A 24,709-nucleotide genomic window follows, 5' to 3' on the forward strand; every position below is an offset into this window, starting at 1 on the left:
AAGTTAAACTACTATTCAAACTTTAACCCGGCTACTTAGGACTGTATCCCTGCTGACTCAGACTACTTAGCCGAGGGTAACGTTATCTTCAAAAGAGGGGCCTACCACATTATGTATTAATAACTTAATTAATTATCTTTCAATAATCTGATCCTTTAGGATTGTATCCTTGCTGAGTCAAACTACTGGGTTGAGGGTAACGTCACCTTCAAAAGAGGGGCCTACTACAATAAGTAAGATTATCTCTTAAAATGTGCAAAAGTGCGGAAATAATCAAAGGTTACACTACACACGAGTCGGATCCAAGTGATCCATCTTGTCTATCTGTTTTTATTTTTATTTTATTTTCAGCATTTTAGTTAGTTTTATTTTTCTAGTTTAAAAACCTTTTTCTAACTTTTTGATTTGATTAGACGTTGAGGATAAACCGGTACTAAAAGCTCTTTTGTCCTTGGACGACCTCGGAATTTTACCAACACTATACTACGTCCACGATGGGTGCACTTGCCCATATGTGTGTTTTGTGTTAGTAAATATCATGTTTTATAAATTTAAAACTTGGCTAAAAAGCGTAAAAGGGCTTAATATATACACCTAATATATATAACACCTTGCACACATCAAGTTTTTGGCGCCGCTGCCGGGGACACAAGGATTTTAAGAAAGTTAGGAATCAACAGCCTAATCTTTTTTTTCTAAATTTTTCTTTTATTTTTCGGATTTTCGTAATTTTTCAGCTTCTGTAGAACTCAGCACGGGCCGTGTCTGGTCGGACACGGGCCGTGTTCAGCATTGTCACTGGCAGTTTTTATTTTCCGAGTTACAGAGAGCTGAGCACGGGGCCGTGTTGGTGCAACACGGGGCCGTGTCCAACTCCTCAGTAACAGGGGTCCGGGAAACAATCACTGTATCTTCGACCATGGGCCGTGTTCACCTGAGCACGGGGCCGTGGTGAATCTTCTGACCGACATTCCTTTTTGTTTTTATTGCAGGACTTGGAAGTCAGGCGCTACATTCGCATTCTCCACATAGTGTATGAGCTCCAGTTCCAGTAGAGACATAAAAGAACCCCGAGACGAACCCGAACGCTTTCTACGCAAACGACTCAAAGCTTAAAATCAAGAGAAAGCTTCGGGGGACCTACTTCCAATGGTGGACCAACGTACTCTCATGGATTACCTACGTCCCACCGTAGGTAATCTAGGCGCCGCTATCAATGCACCGAATGTCGAAGCCAATAACTTCGAACTTCGGCCACATTTGATACAAATGCTTCAAAACTCCGCAACCTTCCATGGGCTTACGGACGAAGATCCCCATCTACATATTATTAATTTCTTAGAAATATGTGATACCTTTCGGATCAATGGAGCATCCAACGATGCCACCAGCCTTCGAATGTTTCCATTTTCACTAAAAGACCGAGCTAAGGCTTGGCTCAACGCCCTCCCAGTTGGCTCAGTAAACACTTGGGATGAACTGGCCCAAAAGTTTCTATATAAGTATTTCCCTCCTGCTAAAACGGCTAAATTAATGACTAAAATTAATACATATTCACAAGAGGATGGGGAATCCTTATATGAAACTTGGGAAAGGTTCAAGGAGCTACTAAGAAAGTGTCCTCATCACAGCCTTGCGGTGTGGCAACAAGTATCCACGTTCTACAATGGGTTGTTACCACACACAAGACAGACACTTGACTCTAGCTCCGGGGGACTTTTAGGTAATCGCCGCCCAAATGAAATATATAATCAAATTGAGGAAATTGCTCAAACCAATTTTCAGTGGCACACCCCCCGAGGCAATAAATCTATTGACCCGGGCGCCCATAAGGTTGATGAAAGCACTTCTTTACAAGCCCAAATCGAGGCCCTTTCTTCAAAAATAAAAAACTAGAAATGATAAAAACCGCCTCGGTTATGGCTTGTGAAGGGTGTGGTGGGCCACACGAAAATTGGAGTTGTATGAAAGAGTTAGATGATCAAACAGAGTCGGTAAACTACATTGATAATAGACCTAGGCCGTCGGGTCCTCCAACGGGTACCTACAACCAAGGATGGCGTAATCACCCTAACCTTGGCTGGAGAGAACCCGACAATAGTAGTAACCAACAAAACTTGAACCAACTGACAAACTTTCAACAACCAAGAAACGAGTCACAAAATTTCTCTCAACAATAAGGTGGACGAGAAATGCTTAAAGATACTGTATCTCGCCTCATCTCTGATACCGAAAAGAAAAACTCGGATCGATTTCAACAATTGGAATCCAATTTTAGAAATCAACAAGCTAGTATACAAAACATTGAAAAACAAATAAATCAATTAGCTCAAAATTTCTCTGAGAGACCACAAGGCGCGTTACCAAGTAATACCGAAACCAACCCGAAAGCACAAGTCCATCTCATAACATTGAGAAACCGTACCGTGGGTTCCGAAGAAGCTCCACCACCGCCAACTGAGAGAAGCACAACCCCGCCCCATGAAGAGAAGGCTTCTCCACCAATTCAAGAGCCTACTAAGGCTCCTCCGGTTCCATACCCCGGTCGGTTAATTCGTCAAAAGACCGATGAGCAGTTCGCAAAGTTCAAAGATTTATTAAAACAATTGCATGTTAATGTTCCATTTATCGAAGACCTAACTCAAATGCCTAAATATTCAAAATTTATGAGGGACTTCCTCACTCATAAAAGGAAAATTGAATCATTGCAATTAGTTAACTTAAGCGAAGAATGCTCCGCCTTACTACTCAACAAACTCCCGCAAAAGAAGATTGATCCTGGAAGCTTCACAGTTCCTTGCTCAATTGGGGAATCCCCCATTCGCAATGCACTAGCCGATCTCGGGGCTAGCATAAACCTCATGCCAGCTTTAATGTTCAAACGACTCGGCCTAGGAAAAACAAGCCCTACAAAGATGAGCATACAACTTGCCGACCGATCCGTCAAATATCCACAAGGTGTCGCTGAAAATCTATTGGTCAAAGTCGAAAATTTCGTATTCCCGGCCGACTTTGTCATACTAGACATGGAAGAAGACGCTGAAGTCCCATGAATGACGGAACACTAACATTGAAGTTTGGGGTTGGAAAAAGAGTAGAAGACGAAGATCCGGTCCACTACATGAAGGTCATCGACTCTAGCTTGGATGATGCTCTCCGACGGTGCATGGGATGCAAAACATCCCGCTTGGGTAACATATGACCATGTTTTGGGTCTAGCCAAGGACCCTTATAAACGTGGCGCACCACGGAGGCATTCCGCGGAACTATCCTTAGTTTAGATTAAGTTTTATGTTTTCTAGTTTAATTTTAATTTTCAGGAATAAAACACACTCGGGATGGTGAAGGATAATAAGGGAAACTTGCACCAACACCCCATGCACGAAAACAGGGCCATCTGACAAATTTTCTTCGTTATAGCAAGTTCAGCACGGGCCGTGTCCGCCCGACACGGCCCCGTGCTGCACAATCTGCAGAAAATGCCCAGTTCAGGTAACTGGACACAGGCCGTGGTCACTGAACACGCCCCCGAGTCCAGGCTTCTGTTTCTTTTTACAAACTTTTGTTACTGGCACTTGAACACGGGGCCGTGCCCGGTCACCACGGGGCCGTGTCCAGAGTACCGGTAACATGAAATTTTGCTTTTTCGCACCTTTTTACACATTCAATCAACCTAAAAACTTATTTTTGGGACACATTGAGGACAATGTGTAATTTAAGTGTGGGGGAATGCTAAAACTTTGATCTTGCAAGTCCTAATTAACATGCCTTACACAAAACTCTATTGGAACCGCTAATCACCCCAATTTTTTTTTCAAAAATTTTCATTTTTTTTACTTGTCTAAGTTTAAGTTGGGAACTTCAAAATTCTAAAAAGGTTATATTTTTACAAATTTACAACCGATAGCGTCGTGATAAAAAGAACCAACATAAGAAAATTATGAAACGGCATGACAAACTTAGTTAAAATTTGATTATATACTTGATCACATAAAAACCCATTCCCACACAAGTGAGTTTTGAGCCTTTACTTAGCATACAAATACATATCTTTAAACTAAATGCTCATTTTTCGTTTCTTGTGTGAATAGCCGCTTGGTTCTTACAACTCTACACTTGCCACGACAATACATTCCCGGTCCTTACCAACTTAAACCCGAGTAAGTAAATGATGGAGGCATTAGGACTAACCATTTTTATTTCTACACCGTTATTTTTCTTTTTTTTACCACCTACCCAAAATCCCCTAGTTAACCCCTTTGAGCCTAAACCTTTTCGTTTCTTAACCCAATTCAAACACCCTTTTACCCACCAAAACCCTTTTCCCTTTAAACCCTTTATTTTAGTAACAAAGATCGGTTTCTCTTATGACTTGAAAAAAAAATGATGAGAATGAAGCCAAAGAAATAAACAAACAAGTTTATCAAAAATAACTTTGTTTGAAATGCTTCATCGAAATTTTTTTTTTTGAAAAATATCAAGTCTTACGAAAACCGACGCTTTTTACGCTTTTCGCCCCTTTACTAACTACTACCCAACCACCCACCTTTAGCCCAAGCCTAACCCTTTACCCAAAAAGTCCTCTTGATATTTACAAAGGTCTGTAGTTAAAAAGGAGGAGGATTGATTACTTGGCAAGCATATGGTAGGAGTAAGTTCCATGCCGCTCTCGAGTGATTCACTTAAAAAATACACCTTCGACTGAGTTTTGAGTGATCCCCCGTGAGGTATGTGAACTTTTATATAAATGGAATTTTAAAAATACATGTTATGCCCTAATAAATAATTTATCTTATGAAACGTTTTTAATAAATCATGACGAATAAGATTTTAAATAAATAAAAATAAAACTTAATAATGAATCTTGGAAATCCCGACACTCTATGACAAGCCCAAAAACCTTCTCTTCTACCCATTCCATTTGGGAGTGTTAAGCCACATTATAAAGAGTTTTTCTTGAGGATAAGCAAAGATTCAAGTGTGGGGGTATTTGATGTGCACAAAATGCAACATATAAATTACATCAATTGTGGCATAAAACTAACCTTTTTTAGTACTAATGTTGGAAAAAGTGTGTTTTTGTCTTCCTTTTGTATTTTCAGGATTAAATGAGCTCAAATAAACAAAAGAAGCAAAAAGGCAGCTAAATCTAACACAAATACAAGAAAAGGAACAAATGTGGCATACCCGACCCCCCGACAGCATCTTTCCAAGCAAAATAAGAGAACAGAAGGCTGAACACGCCCCGTGCTCAGTGAGCACGGGGGCATGCCCAAGTGTCAGCAGAAAAGACAAAGTTGTAGAAGCTTCCATCGCCCACCACGGGGCCATGCTCAGCGGACACGGGGCCGTGGTCAACTATAAGATTTGTAGAATCCAGGCAAATCTTGATAGTACAGATATGCTTCTGCACACGGGGTCATACTCAGCAGACACGGGGGCGTGGTCAACAAATGCAAACAAACTGCATGAAGAAAGAGAGGAGGATGGACACGGGGCCGTGCCCGAGCTTCTGTTCAGCCTATAAATAGGAGTGCTTGGTTCACTTGCAACTCATCCCTTGGCACACCACCTCTCTCACACTTCACCCACCACCCACAACCATCACAACACCATCATCCACCACCCTCATCCATTGTCCATCATAGAGTGTGTGAGTCGTCTCGGGATCCAAGATTGATCGTAAGAGTTCTTGACAATCAAAGGCCATGTTTGCCTAAGTCTCTTACATCACTTGGTGAAGACAAGTGTTTAGTGTAATACTTTTTATTTTTAATCTTTTCGCACTTTTTATTTGGTTATGTATTAATGACTTTAATAACTAGTTTCTTATGTTGAAGGTGATTCTTCCTTGTCGTTTGTCCATGGTGTCTTGGCATTATTTTACTGTCTATATGAAATAAAAGATTTTCACTATTCATGTCTCTTTACGGTCTATATGGAGATAAGTTGGCTACCTGGTCGGGGGTTAATGGAACGGTTTGGTAAGAGTCTTGCCATTGTTCATTGTATAGATCCTGCAAAGGACCTGGGTCAAATTTAGTAGGACCTCCTTCAATACCCACCGGTATTGGATGGCGGGGGTCCAAACTCTTTGACCCTCTCATAAGTTAAACTACTATTCAAACTTTAACCCGGCTACTTAGGACTGTATCCCTGCTGACTCAGACTACTTAGCCGAGGGTAACGTCACCTTCAAAAGAGGGGCCTACCACATTATGCATTAATAACTTAATTAATTATCTTTCAATAATCCGACCCTTTAGGATTGTATCCTTGCTGACTCAAACTACTGGGTTGAGGGTAACGTCACCTTCAAAAGAGGGGCCTACTACAATAACTAAGATAATCTCTTAAAATGTGCAAAGTGCGGAAATAATCAAAGGTTACACTACACACGAGTCGGATCCAAGTGATTCATCTTGTCTATCTGTTTTTATTTTTATTTTATTTTCAGCATTTTAGTTAGTTTTATTTTTCTAGTTTAAAAACCTTTTTCTAACTTTTTGATTTGATTAGACATTGAGGATAAACCGGTACTAAAAGCTCTTGTGTCCTTGGACGACCTCGGTATCTTACCAACACTTACTACGTCCACGATGGGTGCACTTGCCCATATGTGTGTTTAGTGTTAGTAAATATCGTGTTTTATAAATTTAAAACTTGGCTAAAAAGTGTAAAAGGGCTTAAAATATACACCTAATATATATAACACCTCGCACACATCATGGATCATGTGTTAGATAAAGATGAAATGGAGGAGTCTAAGTTGGAATCAAAGTCTGAAGTCAGCACTTCAAGTCAAACAGTCAAAAAGGACAAACGGGTTTACAATAAAGAATTTTTGTTATCAAAATCTAATTTGAATGATGAAACATTCAAAGTTGCATATAATTTGAATGATTCTGACAAATTATATTATGATGAAGAATTTCCAATAAGAGGTGTCAAAACTGAAATGATTAAAAAGGTTTTCAAACTAATAGAAATTAATATTTCTGAATTAAAAGATGTAAATCTTTCTGAAAAACCTAAAAAATACACCTCAAGAGTACAACAAAGAGAAAACAAGAAAAGGGGTTACAGTTCTGGTTCTGGATATCGAAAGAAACCAAACCATAACGGTAATTTCAAAAAGAAAGGTCTTGGTTTTATACCACCAGAAAATCATAAAAATGAGAAAATTTTTGAACCAAAAACTGTATTTGTTTCAGGAGCTAGCTCAGAATAAGAGGAGAAAAGCTCATTCTGGAAGCAATCTAACAAAGAATTCCTTGCGAAGAAGCAAGAAGGAATGAAGAATGAAGTTGTTCAAAAGAAAGAGATGAGAACCTGTTTTCAATGCAAAACAATTGGTCATATATTGCCAGGAACTGTCCAAAGGCAGTTCATACAAAACAGAAAGTTTCTCTTAAAATGAAAGAAAAGATGGTTGAAAATGAACCACCAACCAAACCTTCTATAGTTTTCAAAAACTCGAAATTTGAGGTTGGTGAATGTTCAAAAAGGTTTTACAAGAGAAAAACAAATCTTGACAATCAAAAGTGGGTTGTTAAGTCTAGCGATGATTCCGATTCGACAAAATCAGAGGAGCTATCTTCTGGCGATGAATCTGATTTCAAAAAGTCAGAGGAGCCACAAGTTGAATTAAAAGGTGAAAAATCAGTTCCGCCAATGGATGATGCAAATTTTCCACCATTAAGGGCTGAAAATTTAAAACAAAAAGTTGGTAAAGTTGAGATTTCAAATCAATTCTTTTCTGAAAAGAAAAAAATTTGATGTTGAAAAAGCCTTTAACCCCAATGTGAAACATATTTTTGGAAAAATGATTGATGGGAAGGTCAAAGGGATAAAGGAATTTTATTACAAAAAGATGAAAGGAAAGAAACCGAGTGTTGATGACTCGGAATCTCCCAAGGACTGTCAGGCTTGGGAAAATTTCTTTAACTGAAAAACCTGACTTGCCGGAACTCCCAGGTTGGTAATTGGGGAGTAGGAATTGGCATCTTTCTTGAGAAATTTACAATTGTGAAATTTCAATTTACAAGTGGTATTTTCAAATTATCATATCTTATCTTTACAAGTGGTATTATGATTAGCAAACCTACAAATTGGTTGACAGAAGGTTTGTTCCTACAAGTGGCAAATCAAGGTCATTAAGTTGAACTTGGTTTGACTATAATACAAAATGATTGATTAAACAATGTGATGAGTTTTTCCCCTACAAATGGTTTGTGAAAATCAACAAAACATATTTTACGGAAAAACCGTTTAATTAAAACAAACTTAAGTGTTTTGAAATTATAATGGGAAAATAGTTTGTTGTCAAGGGGAGTTCTGATTGTTTATGCCAAAGTGAATGGAGAATTGAAGCAATTCGCATCAGTTTGTCAAATTTTCTTTAAATGGTTTTGAATTTTAGGGGGAGTAAGAAATTTCAGAAAATCCAAAAACATTAGAAAATTTGAAAAATCCAAAAACATCGAAAAATTCAAAATGAGTTTTGTAGTGAAAAAGAGGAAATGATAGTACATCAGTAGACTATCACAGCACACTAGAGAATTGGAAAGTCAAAAGTAATAAACGATCTCACTGCGGATATGCCAGTAGGTTTTTACTCATTCAGTAGATTGTTTTCGAGATATAAACCTAAATATCATAACTTACTTATTTCGTGGGGAACATCTCTCGGATATATGGGTAACCCCCAAAATCTTGTTTGAAAGACTTTCTATTTTTGACATACTAGGTCTTTGTGCGTGATGATATCTGGGGTATTATACCAGGACTTCTGATTTTGCGGAAGAAATAGCCTAGTCCTCGTATAATACTTTGCACTGCTTTAATCTTAAAGCCCACCCTCAGCATAAAAAATGATGAAACATTGAAAAATGCTAATCATGTGCTGTTGAAGAAAAGATCCCCAAACGGGACACACCGAAAGACGAGCCATCATCTCTTTGTCTGAACGGAAGTTCTAACCTGAGCTCTCATGGTCTCGCATTACCCGTTTATAGATATCATTAGTGTACATTCACCTGTAAGACTGAATATAGAAGTCTGGATACGAGAGTATATTCTGAGGTGGGACACGCGAATAAGTTTAAGTCATTAAAACACTAATCTCGTATCTCGAAACAGTTGAACTTTGTGTGAAAATTTAAGTGGAACAGTATACTGACAATCTAAGTGAATCGTTTAGACCTTAAAATGTTTAAAGCTTAACGGTCTTAGTGATTTCTCTCATAAACTGATATGATCCTCTTACACAAACTCACAAAAATATTGTCTGTAAATTTTTCGTTACTGCTTTTCAAAATCCAAAAAGATTTTAAGTGTGTTTTAGCATAAAATTTTGAAAATCCAAAAAGATTTTATTTCATTTCATTTTCGACAACTGAGTTGAAAAGCTTATTTTCAAAATTCCAAGTGCTAAACATGATGAACAAAAGGTTTGGGAGAATTTGTTTGAGATGAAAAATTGTTTAAAAATTGTTATTTCTACCAGTGGTTCATCAGAGATTAACTTTGTTCAATCATTTTGAATGATTTATACCTGCAAGTGGTATATAGATTTGTCAAATTATAAATTTGTGAAATTTATTATGAAGTAGAGGTTGTGCAGGTATGAGAAAGAGCTAGGTTTCGATTCCTGAGCAGAATGTGAGCCAGGTTATGATTCTAGAACCTGTGAAAGCTTGACTATGATCCAAAGCACAACTTAAGGGGGAGTCTGCTAGCAAAGGAGAGTCTGTAGATGTAAAGAGCCAGGTTCTGATTATGGATCTGTGGTCTGCACAAGCTGCTGATGCTGATGAACTTAAGGAATCAAGAGATCTGATCAAGAGAATTAGAAAGCTTGAGAGCCAGATTATGATTAGGAGAAATCAGATCAACATCCAAAGGGAGATTATCTGTTGGTGTTGATAAAAAGAAAAGATAGAGATTGAGGATGCTTTACATTGTAAGATACTTTAAGATAGATCGGGAAGACTGATAAAGACTTAAGATTGAAGACTCGACACTGAAGACTTCGTCAACATCCAAGGGGGAGTCTGTTGGTGCATATGTCTGTCGACTTCGTCTTGTATCGAGTCTTATATTAGTCTAGATAGATCAGGGCACGAAATTCGAGAAAACATGTTAGAAGCTTATTTCGTACGAAATAGGACAAGGTATTTCACACGAAATGGCTTTGTCATTTCGTACGAAATAGCTTGGCTATTTCGCTTGAATGGTTTCGCACGGAATAAGCCTGCCTATAAATAGGTGCCTTGATGATCTCATTTGTAACTTTCCGGTTTCAGTACCGAACTGCTGCCGAAGTGTCTACTCACTGTAAAACGTTGTTATATCAATCAGAAAGTCTAGCTGAATCAACTCGATACGTTTGTTTCCGCCTCTCGTATTGAGCAAAAACTCTTCTGGAGGACTCGTCTGGTCGTGCAAACGATCCTACATGCCGGAGCTCCCAAGTTGGTAATAGTGGAGCATGAATCGGCATCATTCTTGAAAATTAGTTTTGTTGATTTAATTTGTGTTAACATTCACACAAGTGGTGAAAGAAAAGGAAAAGTGAACTTACAAGTGGTAATTTGAAAACAATGTGATGAAACCCCATGTTTGTGAAATAACAAACAAACTAATTTTCCGGAAAAACCATTTTGATTAAAACAAACTTAAGTGTTTTGAAATCATAATGGGAAAATAGTTTGTTGTCAAGGGGAGTTCTGATTGTTTATGCCAAGAAATAGAGAATTGAAGCAATTCACATCAGTTTATCATTTTATTTGTACAATTTATTGCGTTTATTTTCAAATTTTCCTTGAAAATCAAAAATTGAAACATATTTTTGATTTTAGGGGAGTAAAAAATTTAAAAATTTTGAAAATTTGAAAAATCCAAAAACATGATAAAATCTAAAAACCAAAAACATCGAAAAATCAAAAATAAGTTTTGTTGTGAAAAAGTGGAAATGATAGTACATCAGTGGATTATCACAACACGCTAAAGAATTGGAAAGTTAAAAATGTGATAAACGGTTTCACTGAAGATATGCCAGTAGATTTTTATACATTCAGTAGATTATTTTCGAGATATAAACCTAAATATCAATACTTACTTATCTCGTGGGGAACATCTCTATGATATATAGGTAACCCTTGAAATCTTGTTTGAAGGGCTTTCTATTTCTGACATACTAGGTCTTTGTGCGTAATGATATTTGGGGTATTATACCAGGACTTCTGATTTTGCGAGAGCAATAGCCTAGTCCTCGTATAATACTCTGCACTGCTTTAATCATAAAGCCCACCCTCAGCATAAAAATGATGAAACACTGAAAAAAGCTAATCATGTGCTGTTGAAGAAAAGATCCCCAAATGGGACACACCTAAAAGACGAGCCATCATCTCTTTGTCTGAACGGAAGTTCTAACCTGAGCTCTCATGGCCTCGCATTACCCGTTTACAGATATCATTAGTGTACTGTTGGTGCATACATCTGTCGACTTCGTCTTGTATCGACTCTTGCATTGCTCATGGCACGGAGTTCAAGAAATGGGTCAAAACAGTTAATTCCGCATGAAGATGCTAATTCCGCATGAAGACATCTTTCATTAATTCCGTGCGGAATTAAACCATAATATCGCATGAAACTGTAATTTCGTGTGTGCATGTAATATCGTGTGAATTGTAATTTCGTGTGAGTGAGGTTCATACGGAATTAGTTGGCTATATATAGGGTTTAGGTCTGTGTCATTCCATACGAAATTAGACAGTGATACCGAAGTGCTGCCGGTTTGTCTATTGACCTGTAAACGTCTCAGAATCAATCAAAAGACAATAATTAGTGAATATCTTGCTGAAATTCATGCATTATGTCTATTTCCGCCTTTCATAGTGTATAGAACGCCTCTGATCGACTCAGTTCGGGTCAGCAAACGATCTTACATGTGGTATCAGAGCACAGGAGGAGGAGTTCTACCATTTTCAGCTAGATTTCATCTCATTTTCTCTCTTCTTCACCTTATTTTCTGAATTGAACTAGATTTCACGGTCAAAAAGTTCTGAAATTTACACATCTTAATTGGAATCATGTTTTAACAAAGCCTTGAGAAAATTGGACCTAAATTCTATCAAAATCTGATAAAACAAGTAATTTCGTATGAAAAATGCTGACATCATCATTAATTTCGTTTGAGTTTGCATTATAGTTCCGCACGGAATTAAGACATTTGATTAATTCCGTTTGAAAGATTAGCTGATTCCGTACGAAATTCTTAATTCCGTTTGAAAAGTGTAATTTCGCTTGTAATTGGAGTTTAATTCCGCGCGAAATTAGAATTTGTTGTTCAGTTCAAACGAAATTAGGTATTTTCGTTTGAAAGTTTTAATCTCGTTTGAAACTTAATCCCGTTTGAAGTTGTTTGCAGGTAATTCTGTTTGAAAGCTTGAATTAATTCCGTTTGAAACACTAATCTCGTTTGAAAATGCCTAACGAAGAATTTTACAACGCGTTTGCCACATCTCCGACTACTCCGGCTGCTATTGCTCAAAGTATGAACTTAGAAAATGAAACCGGAACTATGCAAAAACCCCCGAAGCTAATGAGCATTGAGGCGTATTACGGATGGAAAGATAGATTTGAAAACTGGGTTCAAGCTAACCATTTGAGATCATGGGAGTGTATTTTTAAGAAATATGTTCTACCGCGTACTGATCTGCAAGTTGAAAAAACAATCTCTGAATTCAATGACAAAGAACGTGACATGAACAAAGCTGAAAAGATGATGATTACTCTACTTCAGCAAGCTATTAAAGAAGACATCTTTGTATTGCTTCAACATGACAAAACTTCAAAATCAATTTGGGAAGCTCTTAAAACCAAATTTGAGGGAAGTGAGAAGATGATTAAAAGCAAAAAGGCACTGCTTAAGAAAGAATTTGATCTTTTCACAAGTTTGCCAGGGGAAGATACAAAGAAACTGATTGAAAGATATTGCCACTTAGTACGATCTATGTCAATGTTAAGCATAACCAAAGATCGAGAGGAATGGGTCGACAAGTTGGCTGACGCATTACCTCAAAAGGAGTGGGGTACATATTTAATGATCCTGAAAAACACCGGAGAATATGATGGGTTGACGATTTCTCAGTTCATCGAGAAGATTGAGGGTCAAGATCTAGAACAGCAGAAGATTGCGAGGATGAATAATCCGAGTGGTCAACAAGATGTGAAAATGTACTACAAAGGCAGTGTTCAAGAAACAGAGATGAGTCCTAAAATTCAAACTGCTTTTAGTGCTGGAAACTCATCTGGAAATGTTGATCAAGGTTCAGACAACAGCAGTGGTTTTTCTTCAAATCCAAGTGTTAACCCAAAAAGTTCAACTTCAAATTTCCATTCTCAAAGCACAAAAAGTGGAAATGGCTGTGTGATACAGTGCAACATTGCATTGAATCTTCCAGAGGGTCAAAGTTTTTCTGAAGAAATTGCAAAAGATCACATGTCATTACTTGCAACTGTGCTACAATCCTATGAAGGTTTGCTTGCAGGGAGCATCGGAAATCCTATGCTAACAAAAGAGGATTACGATCAGATAGATGCTGAAGAATTGGAGCTCATGGACATCAAATGGTGTCTAGCTAGTGTCCTGAGAAGAGCAGAAAAATTTAAAATGATTACAGGGAGAAATGATTTTCTGGATGCACATGTGTCTACTTTGGGTTTTGATAAATCTAAAGTTACGTGTTTTCGTTGCAGGGAGAAAGGTCATTTCAAAAGAGAATGCAAAAATCAAGAAGCTAGTGGAGAAAAGAATCCGTTTGGTAAAGATGATTACTATCGGAAAGCCATTTATCAACAAGTTGCTCATCAACCACAACAACAACAAAAAGAGCCACAAACTGATCATGCTAGAATGATCGAAGATGCACACAAGAAAATGTATTATGGCATTATTGATCAAGATGATGAAAAAGTGGCAAAAGGGTTCAGCTGGGACAAATACATTCCACCTGATTCAAATGTTGTTGCACTAATTTCTAAAATCATCCAAGAACCAGATATGTTTACATAGTGGATGAAAGTGATTGGTGTTAATGTGAAGAGTCAAAAAGAAGAATCTGTTTCATCACATGAAAGCTCACAAAGTTCAGATGAAAGTTCAGAAAGAGCAACTGCATTTGATCAAACACCATCTGATTCTGATTTTTCAAATGATAGTTCTTAAAAGAAAATTGATTTTGATCAATCACCGACTGATGACAATGATGATGATGAAGAAGAAAACCATATTAACGTTGCAAAAACTCATCTATCTCCTGAAAGTTTTCAATTTTATTTTGCAGATTGCTTGGAGAAACTGCAGGAGAGACGAGCTGCAAAAGAACAAAAGAAAATGAAGTTTGAAAGTGTTATTCAAGAGGATGACACTGTTCAAAATGAAAAAGTTAAAATTGTTGCTGAGGAGGTTGGTGAAATAGAAAAGGTGATTGAGGTTGAGAAAGTTGTTGAAGTCGGAAAAATAGTCGAAAAGATTGTTGGGGTTATCAAGTCGTGTGAAAAATGCTTGGAATCTTGCAAGCAGTGTGCCGAAAAAGATGAGAAACTGAGTGAGAAAGACAAGATGATAGAAAAGTTACTGTTTGATCTCAATTATGTGAAGGAATCATACGATGTATTGAACAGAACGGTAACCGGTTTGCAAAAGACTAATTCTGAAAGAGAAGATGCTTTGACAATGTTGAATGCTGTGATGATGTCGAAGCAGAAAGCTATCAATTTTTACATCGAAGAAAGTGCAAAGTGGAAGCAAGAGTTGGAGACAGAGAAAATAGAGAATGAAAGAATCAGATGCTTATTACAGAGTTATTCTAGTTCTGATTATCTTATTGATCGAATTTATCCAACTGTTGCAGGTTTCGAAGCATTTAAGGATGAGAAGCCGATGAAGAAGGATACTGGTAAGAAACAGAGTATTAGCTATAACAAGTGTCCACCTCCGATCTGGGAAGGTTATTCTCCTAGAAAACCAAATGAGGAGCAAGTCCAAAAGGCAGTCAATATAAAACTGAAGTCTGATATAACCGATGAGTTACCAGAAAACATTGACATCACTTTTACATCGTCTGACACTGATCATGAGTCCGAGTTGATAAAAAAGGTGGTCGATCAGGTGTTGGATAAAGATGAGGAGTCTGATTCTGGAAATTCAAGTTTATCGATCAACAGTCCAAAGACGTCGGTTAAACGGACTTACAGTAAAGAGTTTTTGTTATCAAAATCGAATTCGGATGTTGAAACATTCGAAGTTGCATATACTTTGAATGATTCTGACAAATTATTCTGACAAAGAATTTCCAATAAGAAGTGTTAAATTTGAAATGATCAAAAAGGTTTTCAAAATGACAGAAATTAATATTTCTGAAATAAAAGATTTAAATCTTACTGGAAAACCTAAAAAATACACTTCAAGAGTTCAACAAAGATTAAACAAGAAAAAGGGTTACAGTTCTGGTTCTGGTTTTCAAAAGAAACCAAACCATAACGGTAATTTCAAAAAGAAAGGATTGGGTTTTCTTCCACCGGAAAATTATAAAAATGATAAAATTTCTAAAACAAACACAAAATTTGTTTCAGGAGGAAGTACTGAAGAGGAACAAAAGAAACCTTTCTGGAGACAAACAAACCAGGAGTTTCTTGCTGAGAGGAAAGGGACTGGAGTTTTTCACAGAAAAGATACTCGAACCTATTTTAAGTGCAATGAAGCTGGTCAAATTGCATTAAATTGTCAGTTGGATACAAAGACAAAACAGGGATTTTCTGAAAAATTTAAAGAAAAGTTGTTGAGAAAAATGAACCACCAACTGAAAAATTCAAAACTTTTAAAAATTCTACTTATGAAGTTGGTGAGTGTTCAAAGAAAAATTTTTACAAAAAGAAACCCAAAGACAACCAGATGTTGGTTGTTAAGAAGTCTGAGGTAAAAACGGGCGATGATTCTGGTTTCACAAAGCCAGAAGAGCCACAAGTTGAGTTTAAAAAGGAGAAATCAGTGCCTTCAGTGAATGATGTTAATATTCCATCATTGAAGGATGAAAATGTTAAGCAAAAAGTTGGTAAGGTTGAGATCTCAATTCAATTCTATTCTGAAAAGAAAGAATTTGATGTTGAGAAAACGTTTAATGGGAATGTGAAAAAGATTTTTGGAAAAATGGTTGAGGGTAAAGTTCAAGGGGTTAAAGATTTTTATGAGACAAAGAAGGCAACTTATAACCCTACTAAACAAGAATTAAAAACACCCAAGGTTGGTAAGACTTGGATGGAAATTCTCTTTCCTTAAAGAATCTGACTTGCCGGAGCTCTCAAGTTTGTAATCGCGGAGTAGGAATCGGCATCATTCTTGATAAAAATTGATTTTGTGAATGAATCTTAAAAGTTGATAAATTTTTAAAGGTTGTGATTTGCCGGAGCTTCCAGGTTGGTAAGTGTGAAGCAGGAATCAGCATCTTTATTGGTAAAAATGAACTTGTGTAGATGTTTTATTCCTACAGCTAGTTATCTACAACTGGAAAAGAGGTTTATTCTTACAAAGTGATTTATCAAGGTCATTAATTTGAACTTGATGTAATCCTCATTCAAGTGGGTGAAAACAAGGTGATGATGAACCCCGAACCTACAAATGGTTCTAACAAAACTTATTTTCCTGAAAAACCATTTTGATTAAAACAAACTTAAGTGTTTTGAAATCATAATGGGAAAATAGTTTGTTGAAAGGGGGAGTTCTGATTATTTATGCCAAGTGGATGGAGAATTGAAGCGATTCACAGCAGTTGTCACTTTACTTGTACAGTTTTATTTTCAAATTTCTTTTAAATATGTTTGCATTTTAGAGGGAGTAAAAATTTCAGAAAATCCAAAAACATTAGAAAATTTTGAAAAAGACAAAAACATGATAAAATAAAAAATGAGTTTGGTTGTAAAAAAGAGGAAATGATAGTATATCAGTGGATTATAACAACATGCTAAAGAAATGGAAAGTTAAAAATGTGATAAACAATCTCTCTGAGGATGTGCCAGTAGGTTTTTGCACATTTAGTAAAATGTGACGAGATATAAACCTAAATATTCAAACTTGCTTATATCGTGGGGAACATTTCTTGGATATATGGGTAACCCCCAAAATCTTGTTTGAAAGGTCCCCTGATGTGCACAAAATGCAACATATAAATTACATCAATTGTGGCTTAAAACTAACCCTTTTTTAGTACTAATGTTGGAAAAAGTATGCTTTTGTCTTCCTTTTGTGTTTTCAGGATTAAATGAGCTCAAAATAACAAAAGAAGCAAAAAGACAGCAAAATCTAACATAAATACAAGAAAAGGAACAAAAGTGATATGCCCGACCCTCCGACAGCGTCTCACCAAGCAAAACAGAGAAGCCAGAAGACTGAACACGCCCCGTGCTCAGCGAGCACGGGACCGTGCCCAAGAAGCAGCAGAAAAGACAAACCTATAGAAGCTTCTATTGCCCACCACGGGGCCGTGCCCAGCGGACACGGGGGCGTGGTCAGGTTGCTGCAGGCGCATTTATTGTAGTTGCGAATTACAATTAATGAAGAGAGAGAGTGTCAGATGGACACGGGGCCGTGCCCAAGCTTCTGTTCAGCCTATAAATAGGAGTGCTTGGAGCCATTTCAACTCATCCCTTGGCACACCACCTCTCTCACACTTCACCTACCACCCACCACCACCATAACACCATCATCCACCACCATCATCCATTGTCCATCATAGAGTGTGTGAGTCATCTCGGGATCCAAGATTGATCGTAAGAGTTCTTGACAATCAAAGGCCATGTTTGCCTAAGTCTCTTACATCACATGGTGAAGACAAGTGTTTAGTGTAATACTTTTTATTTTTAATCTTTTGCACTTTTTAATTGGTTTTGTATTAATGACTTTAATTACTAGTTTCTTATGTTGAAGGTGATTCTTCCTTATCGTTTGTCCGTGGTGTCTTGGCGTTATTTTACTGTCTATATAAAATAAAAGATTTTCACCATTCATATCTCCACGGCCTATATGGAGTTATGTTGGCTACCTGGTCGGGGGTTAAGGGAACGGTTTGGTAAGAGTCTTGCCATTGTTCAGTGTATAGATCCTGCAAAGGACCTGGGTCAAATTTAGTAGGACCTCCTTCAATACCCAAAGGTATTGGATGGCGGGGGTCCAAACTCTTTGATCCCCTCATAAGTTAAACTACTATTAAAACTTTAACCCGGCTACTTAGGACTGTATCCCTGCTGACTCAGACTACTTAGCCGAGGGTAACGTCGCCTTCAAAAGAGGGGCCTACCACATTATGCATTAATAACTTAATTAATTATCTTTCAATAATCCGACCCTTTAGGATTGTATCCTTGCTGACTCAAACTACTGGGTTGAGGGTAACGTCACCTTCAAAAGAGGGGCCTACTACAATAACTAAGATAATCTCTTAAACAAGTGCAAAAGTGCGAAAATAATCAAAGGTTACACTAACACACGAGTCGGATCCAAGTGATTCATCTTGTCTATCTGTTTTTACTTTTATTTTTATTTTCAGCATTTTAGTTAGTTTTATTTTCTTAGTTTAAAAATCTTTTTCTAACATTTTGATTTGATTAGACGTTGAAGATAAACACTATACTACGTTCACGATGGGTTGCCCATATGTGTGTTTAGTGTTAGTAAATATCGTGTTTTATAAATTTAAAACTTGACTAAAAGTGTAAAAAGGGCTTAAAATATACATCTAATATATATAACACCTAACACGCATCAAGTTTTTGGTGCCGTTGTCGGGGACACAAGGATTTTAAGAAAGTTAGGAATCAACGGCCTAATCATTTTTTTATTTACTTTTTTTTTTTTGGATTTTCTTAATTTTTCAGCTTCTGCAGAGCTCAGCACGGGCCGTGCCTGGTCTGACATGGGCCGTGCCCAGCAGTGTTACTGGCAATTTTTTATTTTTCGAGTTACAGAAGGCTGACCACGGGGCCGTGTCGGTGCAACACGGGGCCGTGTCCAACTTTCCAGTAACAGGGATCCGGAAAACAATCACTGTAACTCCGACCACGGGCCGTGTTCACTGAGCACGGGGCCGTGGTGAACTTTCTGACCAACATTCTTTTTTGTTTTTGTTGCAGGACTTGGAACCAGACACCGCCTCTACGTAGTGTATGAGCTCCAGTTCTAATAAAGACATAAAAGAACCTCTAGAAGAACCCAAACGCTTTCTCGGAAAAAGACTTAAAGCTAAAAACCAAGAGAAAGTTTCGGGGGAACCACTTCCAATGGCGGACCAACGTACCCTCATGGATTATCTACGACCCACCGTAGGTAATCTCGGCGCCGCTATCAATGCACCGAATGTCGAAGCCAATAACTTCGAACTTCGGCCACATTTGATACAAATGCTTCAAAACTCCGCAACCTTCCATGGGCTTGCGGACGAGGATCCCCATCTACATATTACTAATTTCTTAGAAATATGTGATACCTTTCGGATCAATGTAGCTTCAAATGACGCCATCCGCCTCCGAATGTTTCCTTTTTCACTAAAAGACCGAGCAAAAGCTTGGCTCAATGCCCTCCCAGTTGGATCGGTAAACACCTAGGATGAACTAGCCCAAAAATTTCTATATAAGTATTTCCCTCCCGCTAAAACGACTAAATTAATGACTGAAATTAATACATATTCACAAGAGGACGGGGAATCCTTATATGAAACTTGGGAAAGGTTCAAGGAGCTATTGCGAAAGTGGCCTCATCACGGTCTTGCGATATGGCAACAAGTATCCACTTTCTATAATGGGTTGTTGCCACACACACAAGACAAACACTTGACTCTAGCTCCGGGGACTTTTAGGTAACCGCCGCCCACATGAAATATACAATCAAATTGAGGAAATTGCTCAAAGCAATTTTCAATGGCACACTCCCCAAGGTAATAAATCTATTGCCCGGGCGCCCATAAGGTTGATGAAAGCACTTCTTTACAAGCCCAAATCGAGGCCCTTTCTTCAAAAATTAAAAAGTTAGAAATGGCAAAAACGGTCTCGGTTATGGCTTGTGAAGGGTGTGGTGGGCCACATGAAAATTGGAGTTGTATGAAAGAAACAGACGATCAACCAGAATCGTTAAACTACATTGATAATAGACCTAGGCCGTCGGGTCCTCCAACGGGCACCTACAACCAAGGATGGCGTAACCACCCTAACCTTGGTTGGAGAGAACCCGGCAATAGTAGTAACCAACAAAGCCTAAATCAACGAACAAACTTTCAACAACCAAGAAATGAGTCACAAAATTTCCCTCAACAACAAGGTGGACGAGAAAGGCTTGAAGATACTGTATCTCGCCTCATCTCCGACACTGAAAAGAATAACTCGGATAGGTTTCTACAATTAGAAACAAATTTTAGAAATCAACAAGCTAGTATATAAAACATCGAAAAACAAATAAATCAACTAGCCCAAAATTTCTCCGAGAGACCTCAAGGCGCGTTACCAAGTAATACCGAAACAAACCCAAAGGCGCAAGTTCATCTCATAACGCTACGGAACCGTACCATGGGTCCCGCGGAAGGACCACCGCCTACTGAGGAGATCGCAACACCGCCCCAACAAGAGAAGGTTTCTCCTCCATCACCAGAGCCCACCAAGGCTCCTCCGGTTCCATACCCCGGTAGGTTAATCCGTCAAAAGACCAATGAGCAATTCGCAAAATTCGAAAGTCTACTAAAACAATTACATGTCAACATTCCTTTCATTGACGTCCTGACCCAAATGCCTAAATACTCGAAATTCATGAGGGACTTCCTCACTCATAAAAGGAAAATTGAATCATTGCAATTAGTTAACTTAGGCGAAGAGTGCTCCGCCCTCGTACTTAACAGACTCCCCCAAAAGAAGATTGATCTCAGAAGCTTCACAATTCCTTGCTCGATTGGGAACTCCCACATTCGTAATGCACTAGCTGACCTTGGGGCTAGCATTAACCTCATGCCCGCATCAATGTTCAAAAGACTCGGCTTAGGAAAAACGAGTCCTACAAAGATGAGTATACAACTTGCTGATCGATCCGTCAAATGCCCGCAAGGTGTCGCTGAAAATCTGCTAATCAAAGTCGACAATTTCGTCTACCCGGCCGACTTTGTCATACTTGATATGGAAGAAGACACCAAAGTCCCCCTCATACTAGGGAGGCCCTTTCTAGCCACTGCACAAGCAGTGGTAGACATGAATGACGGAACGCTCACTTTAAAATATGGGGATAAGGAAGCAAAGTTCGGGGTTGGGAAGAGAATAGAGGACGATGACCCGGTCAATTACATGAAGGTTATTGATTCGAGTTTGGATGATGCTCTCCGACGGTGCAACATGGGATGCAAAACATCCCGCTCGGAAAACATATAACCTCACCTTGGGTCTTGCCAAGGACACTTATAAACGTGGCGCACCACGAAGGCATTCCGCGGAACTATCCTTAGTTTAGTTTAATCTTTTAGTTTAAATTTGCAGAAATAAAACACACTCATTGTGGTACAGAATAACAAGGGAAACGAGAAACATAGCCCCATGCACGAAAACAGGGCCGCCCGACAACAATTCCTTCATTACAGCAAGTTCAGCACGGGCCGCACACCCTGCAGAAAATTGCCCAGTTCAGGTAACTGGACACGGGTCGTGTTCGCTGAACACGCCCCCGTGCCCAGGATTCTGTTTCTTTTCTTTAATTTTTGTAACTGGCACCTGAACATGGGGCCGTGTCCACACTGCCAGTAACATAAAATTTTGCTTTTAACACCATTTTACACATTCAATCAACCTAAAAACTTATTTTTGGGACACATTGAGGACAATGTGTAATTTAAGTGTGGGGGGATGCTAAAACCTTGAATTTTGCAAGTCCTAATAACAAGCCTTACACAAAACTCTATTGGAACCGCTAATCACCCCAAATTTTTTCCAAAAATTTTCATTTTTTTTACTTGTCTAAGTTTAGTTGGGAATTAAAGTCTTAATAAGGTTATATTTTTACAAGTTTACAACCGATAGCGTCGTGATAAAAAGAACCAACGTAAGAAAATTATGAAAAGGCATGAAAAACTAAGTTAAAATTTGATTATATATACTTGATCACATAAAAACCCTTTCCCACAAAAGTGAGTTTTGAGCCTTTAACGAGCATACAAATATATATCTTTACACTAAATGCTCATTTTTCGTTTCTTGTGTGAATAGCCGCTTGGTTTGTACGACTCTAGAACTTGCCACAACAATACATTCCCGGTCCTTACCAACTTAAACCCAAGTAAGTAAATGATGGATGCATTAGGACTAACCCTTTTTCTTTCTACACCATTATTTTTCATTTTCTTTACCACCTACCCAAAATCCCCCTAGTTAACCCCTTTGAGCCTAAACCTTTTCATTTCTTAACCCAAAAACCATCACCCTTTTTACCCACCTAAACCTTTTTATTTTTAACCCTTTATTTTAGTAACAACGTTCGGTTTTCTAATGACTCTATTAAAAAAAAAGCTATATATTTTGATGAAACCAAACAAACAAAAACTTCATCAAAAATAACCTTGTTTGAAACAAATGGTTCATCAAAATAAAATAAAAATGTAAAAAATAAAAAGTCTTTTGAAAAACCAACGTTTGTTACGTTTTTCGACCTTTTTACTAACCACTAACCCAACCACCCACCTTTAGCTCAAGCCTAACCCTTCACCCAAAAAGTCCTCTTGATATTTACAAAGGTATATAGTTAAAAAGGAGGAGGATTGATTGCTTGGCAAGCTTATGGTAGGAGTAAGTTCCATGCCGCTCTCGAGTGATTCACTAAAAATACACCTTCGGCCGAGTGTTGAGTGATTCCCCCGTGAAGTATGTGAACTTGTATATAAATGAAATTTTAAAAAGGTATGTTATGTCCTAATAAATAATTTATCTAATGAAATGTTTTTAATAAATCATGACGAATAGGATTGTAAATAAATAAAAATAAAACCTAAATAATCTTGGAATTCCCGACACTCTATGACAAGCCCAAAAACCTTCTCTTCTACCCATTCCATTTGGGAGTGAATAAAGCCACATTATAAAGAATTTTACTTGAGGACAAGCAAAGATTCAAGTATGGGGGTATTTGATGTGCACAAAATGCAACATATAAATTACATCAATTGTGGCTTAAAACTAACTTTTTTTTAGTACTAATGTTGGAAAAAGTATGTTTTTGTCTTCCTTTTGTGTTTTCAGGATTAAATGAGCTCAAAATAACAAAAGAAGCAAAAAGACAGCAAAATCTAACATAAATACAAGAAAAGGAACAAAAGTGATATGCCCAACCCTCCGACAGCGTCTCCCCAAGCAAAAAAGAGAAGCCAGAAGACTGAACACGCCCCGTGCTCAGCGAGCACGGGGCCGTGCCCAAGAAGCAGCAGAAAAGACAAACCTGTCACACCCCGGCCGCGTATAACATGCAACCGCGGCGGAAACGCCGGGGAGTGTTGGGACAGAATTAATTTTTTCATAACCATGGAAATTAAAGTTTCATTTTATTTATTAAACACGAGTGTTACATCATTTCAAAACAGGAAATACAAAGTTCATAACATAATTAAACTAGTCTATCTTCATTTTTAGGCTCTAAGGCACAGGTCCGCCCTAGTGTCACCATTGTCATCCTACACAATAGCTCCTGAAAACACATGTGAAAGTAGGTACGTCAGCATAAAAATGCCTGTGAGATACATAGGTTTTGTGAAAATGGGATTCATGACTTGAGTTTAAAGAAATGTTTAATAACAGTCAGTCATGAACCTTGTAATTTGTCTTGCTTTGTAAACCATTTGAAAAACGATAATATCAGATGATATGTAAACTAAATGTAAGGTTAAAAGAATAACCTAGTAAAATGAGTATGTATAAGATAAGTTGTTTGTAAAACAATGTCTTGTGAAGAATATGTTATTTTTAATATGTTTATACTGAAATGATTTAGATAACGCTACGATATGTAATATAATGCAAGCATTTATATATAGGAAGTACCAGCGGCGTATCCACCATGTTTGTATCATATTACATACGCCACGTTACTCCAACCATTTACCCAAACCAACCACCATGTAAATTGTTCATGTATAAATCAATTGTCAAGTGTTATTGTGTAAACCATATCGAAATGTCTATGTTCGATGTAACCACCAAGTATGTATATCAATGTCAAAATGTTTATGTTTAATGTAGATCATGTAATGTGTACCCAAAATATATCTTGTATGGTAAGTGAGATGTATCAACTAAACCATATGTAAAATGCACAAAACAAGGTGTTGAAGTAAAACATGGTTTAAATCAACGTTATGTTTTGTGGAACAATGCATGCTCTACTAATATTAACATTTATGCGGTATTGTGAAAATGCATACATCCAAGCCTTGAGACTGTGGCGATAAAACCTTAAATAAATTAAAGGTTTATCTAAGTTATGTATATCGAATTCGGGCATTCCTTCCAATCCAAACAAACCCAGGATTTCAGGAACGGGAGTTGTCAATTCCTATGGTACCACTACCTACTAACGAATGGCGTAGCTAATGTTAATGAATGTATTGTTCCATGTTAAACAAACCAAATGTCATACCAA

At 37.8% G+C, this 24,709-nt stretch overlaps 2 non-coding genes across 2 annotated transcripts; both read right to left on the reverse strand.

Moving 5' to 3' along the window:
* Positions 1-1,527: 1,527 nt before the first annotated feature.
* Positions 1,528-1,634, reverse strand: LOC118492625. Its single transcript, XR_004894630.1, has one exon. It is a non-coding gene; the product is annotated as a small nucleolar RNA R71 (small nucleolar RNA).
* An 18,082-nt stretch (positions 1,635-19,716) lies between these two features.
* Positions 19,717-19,823, reverse strand: LOC118492785. The gene has a single exon (XR_004894787.1). It is a non-coding gene; the product is annotated as a small nucleolar RNA R71 (small nucleolar RNA).
* Positions 19,824-24,709: the final 4,886 nt, after the last annotated feature.

The sequence above is a fragment of the Helianthus annuus genome, chromosome 5, assembly GCF_002127325.2.
Source record: "Helianthus annuus cultivar XRQ/B chromosome 5, HanXRQr2.0-SUNRISE, whole genome shotgun sequence".
NCBI classification, from domain to species: Eukaryota; Viridiplantae; Streptophyta; class Magnoliopsida; order Asterales; family Asteraceae; genus Helianthus; species Helianthus annuus.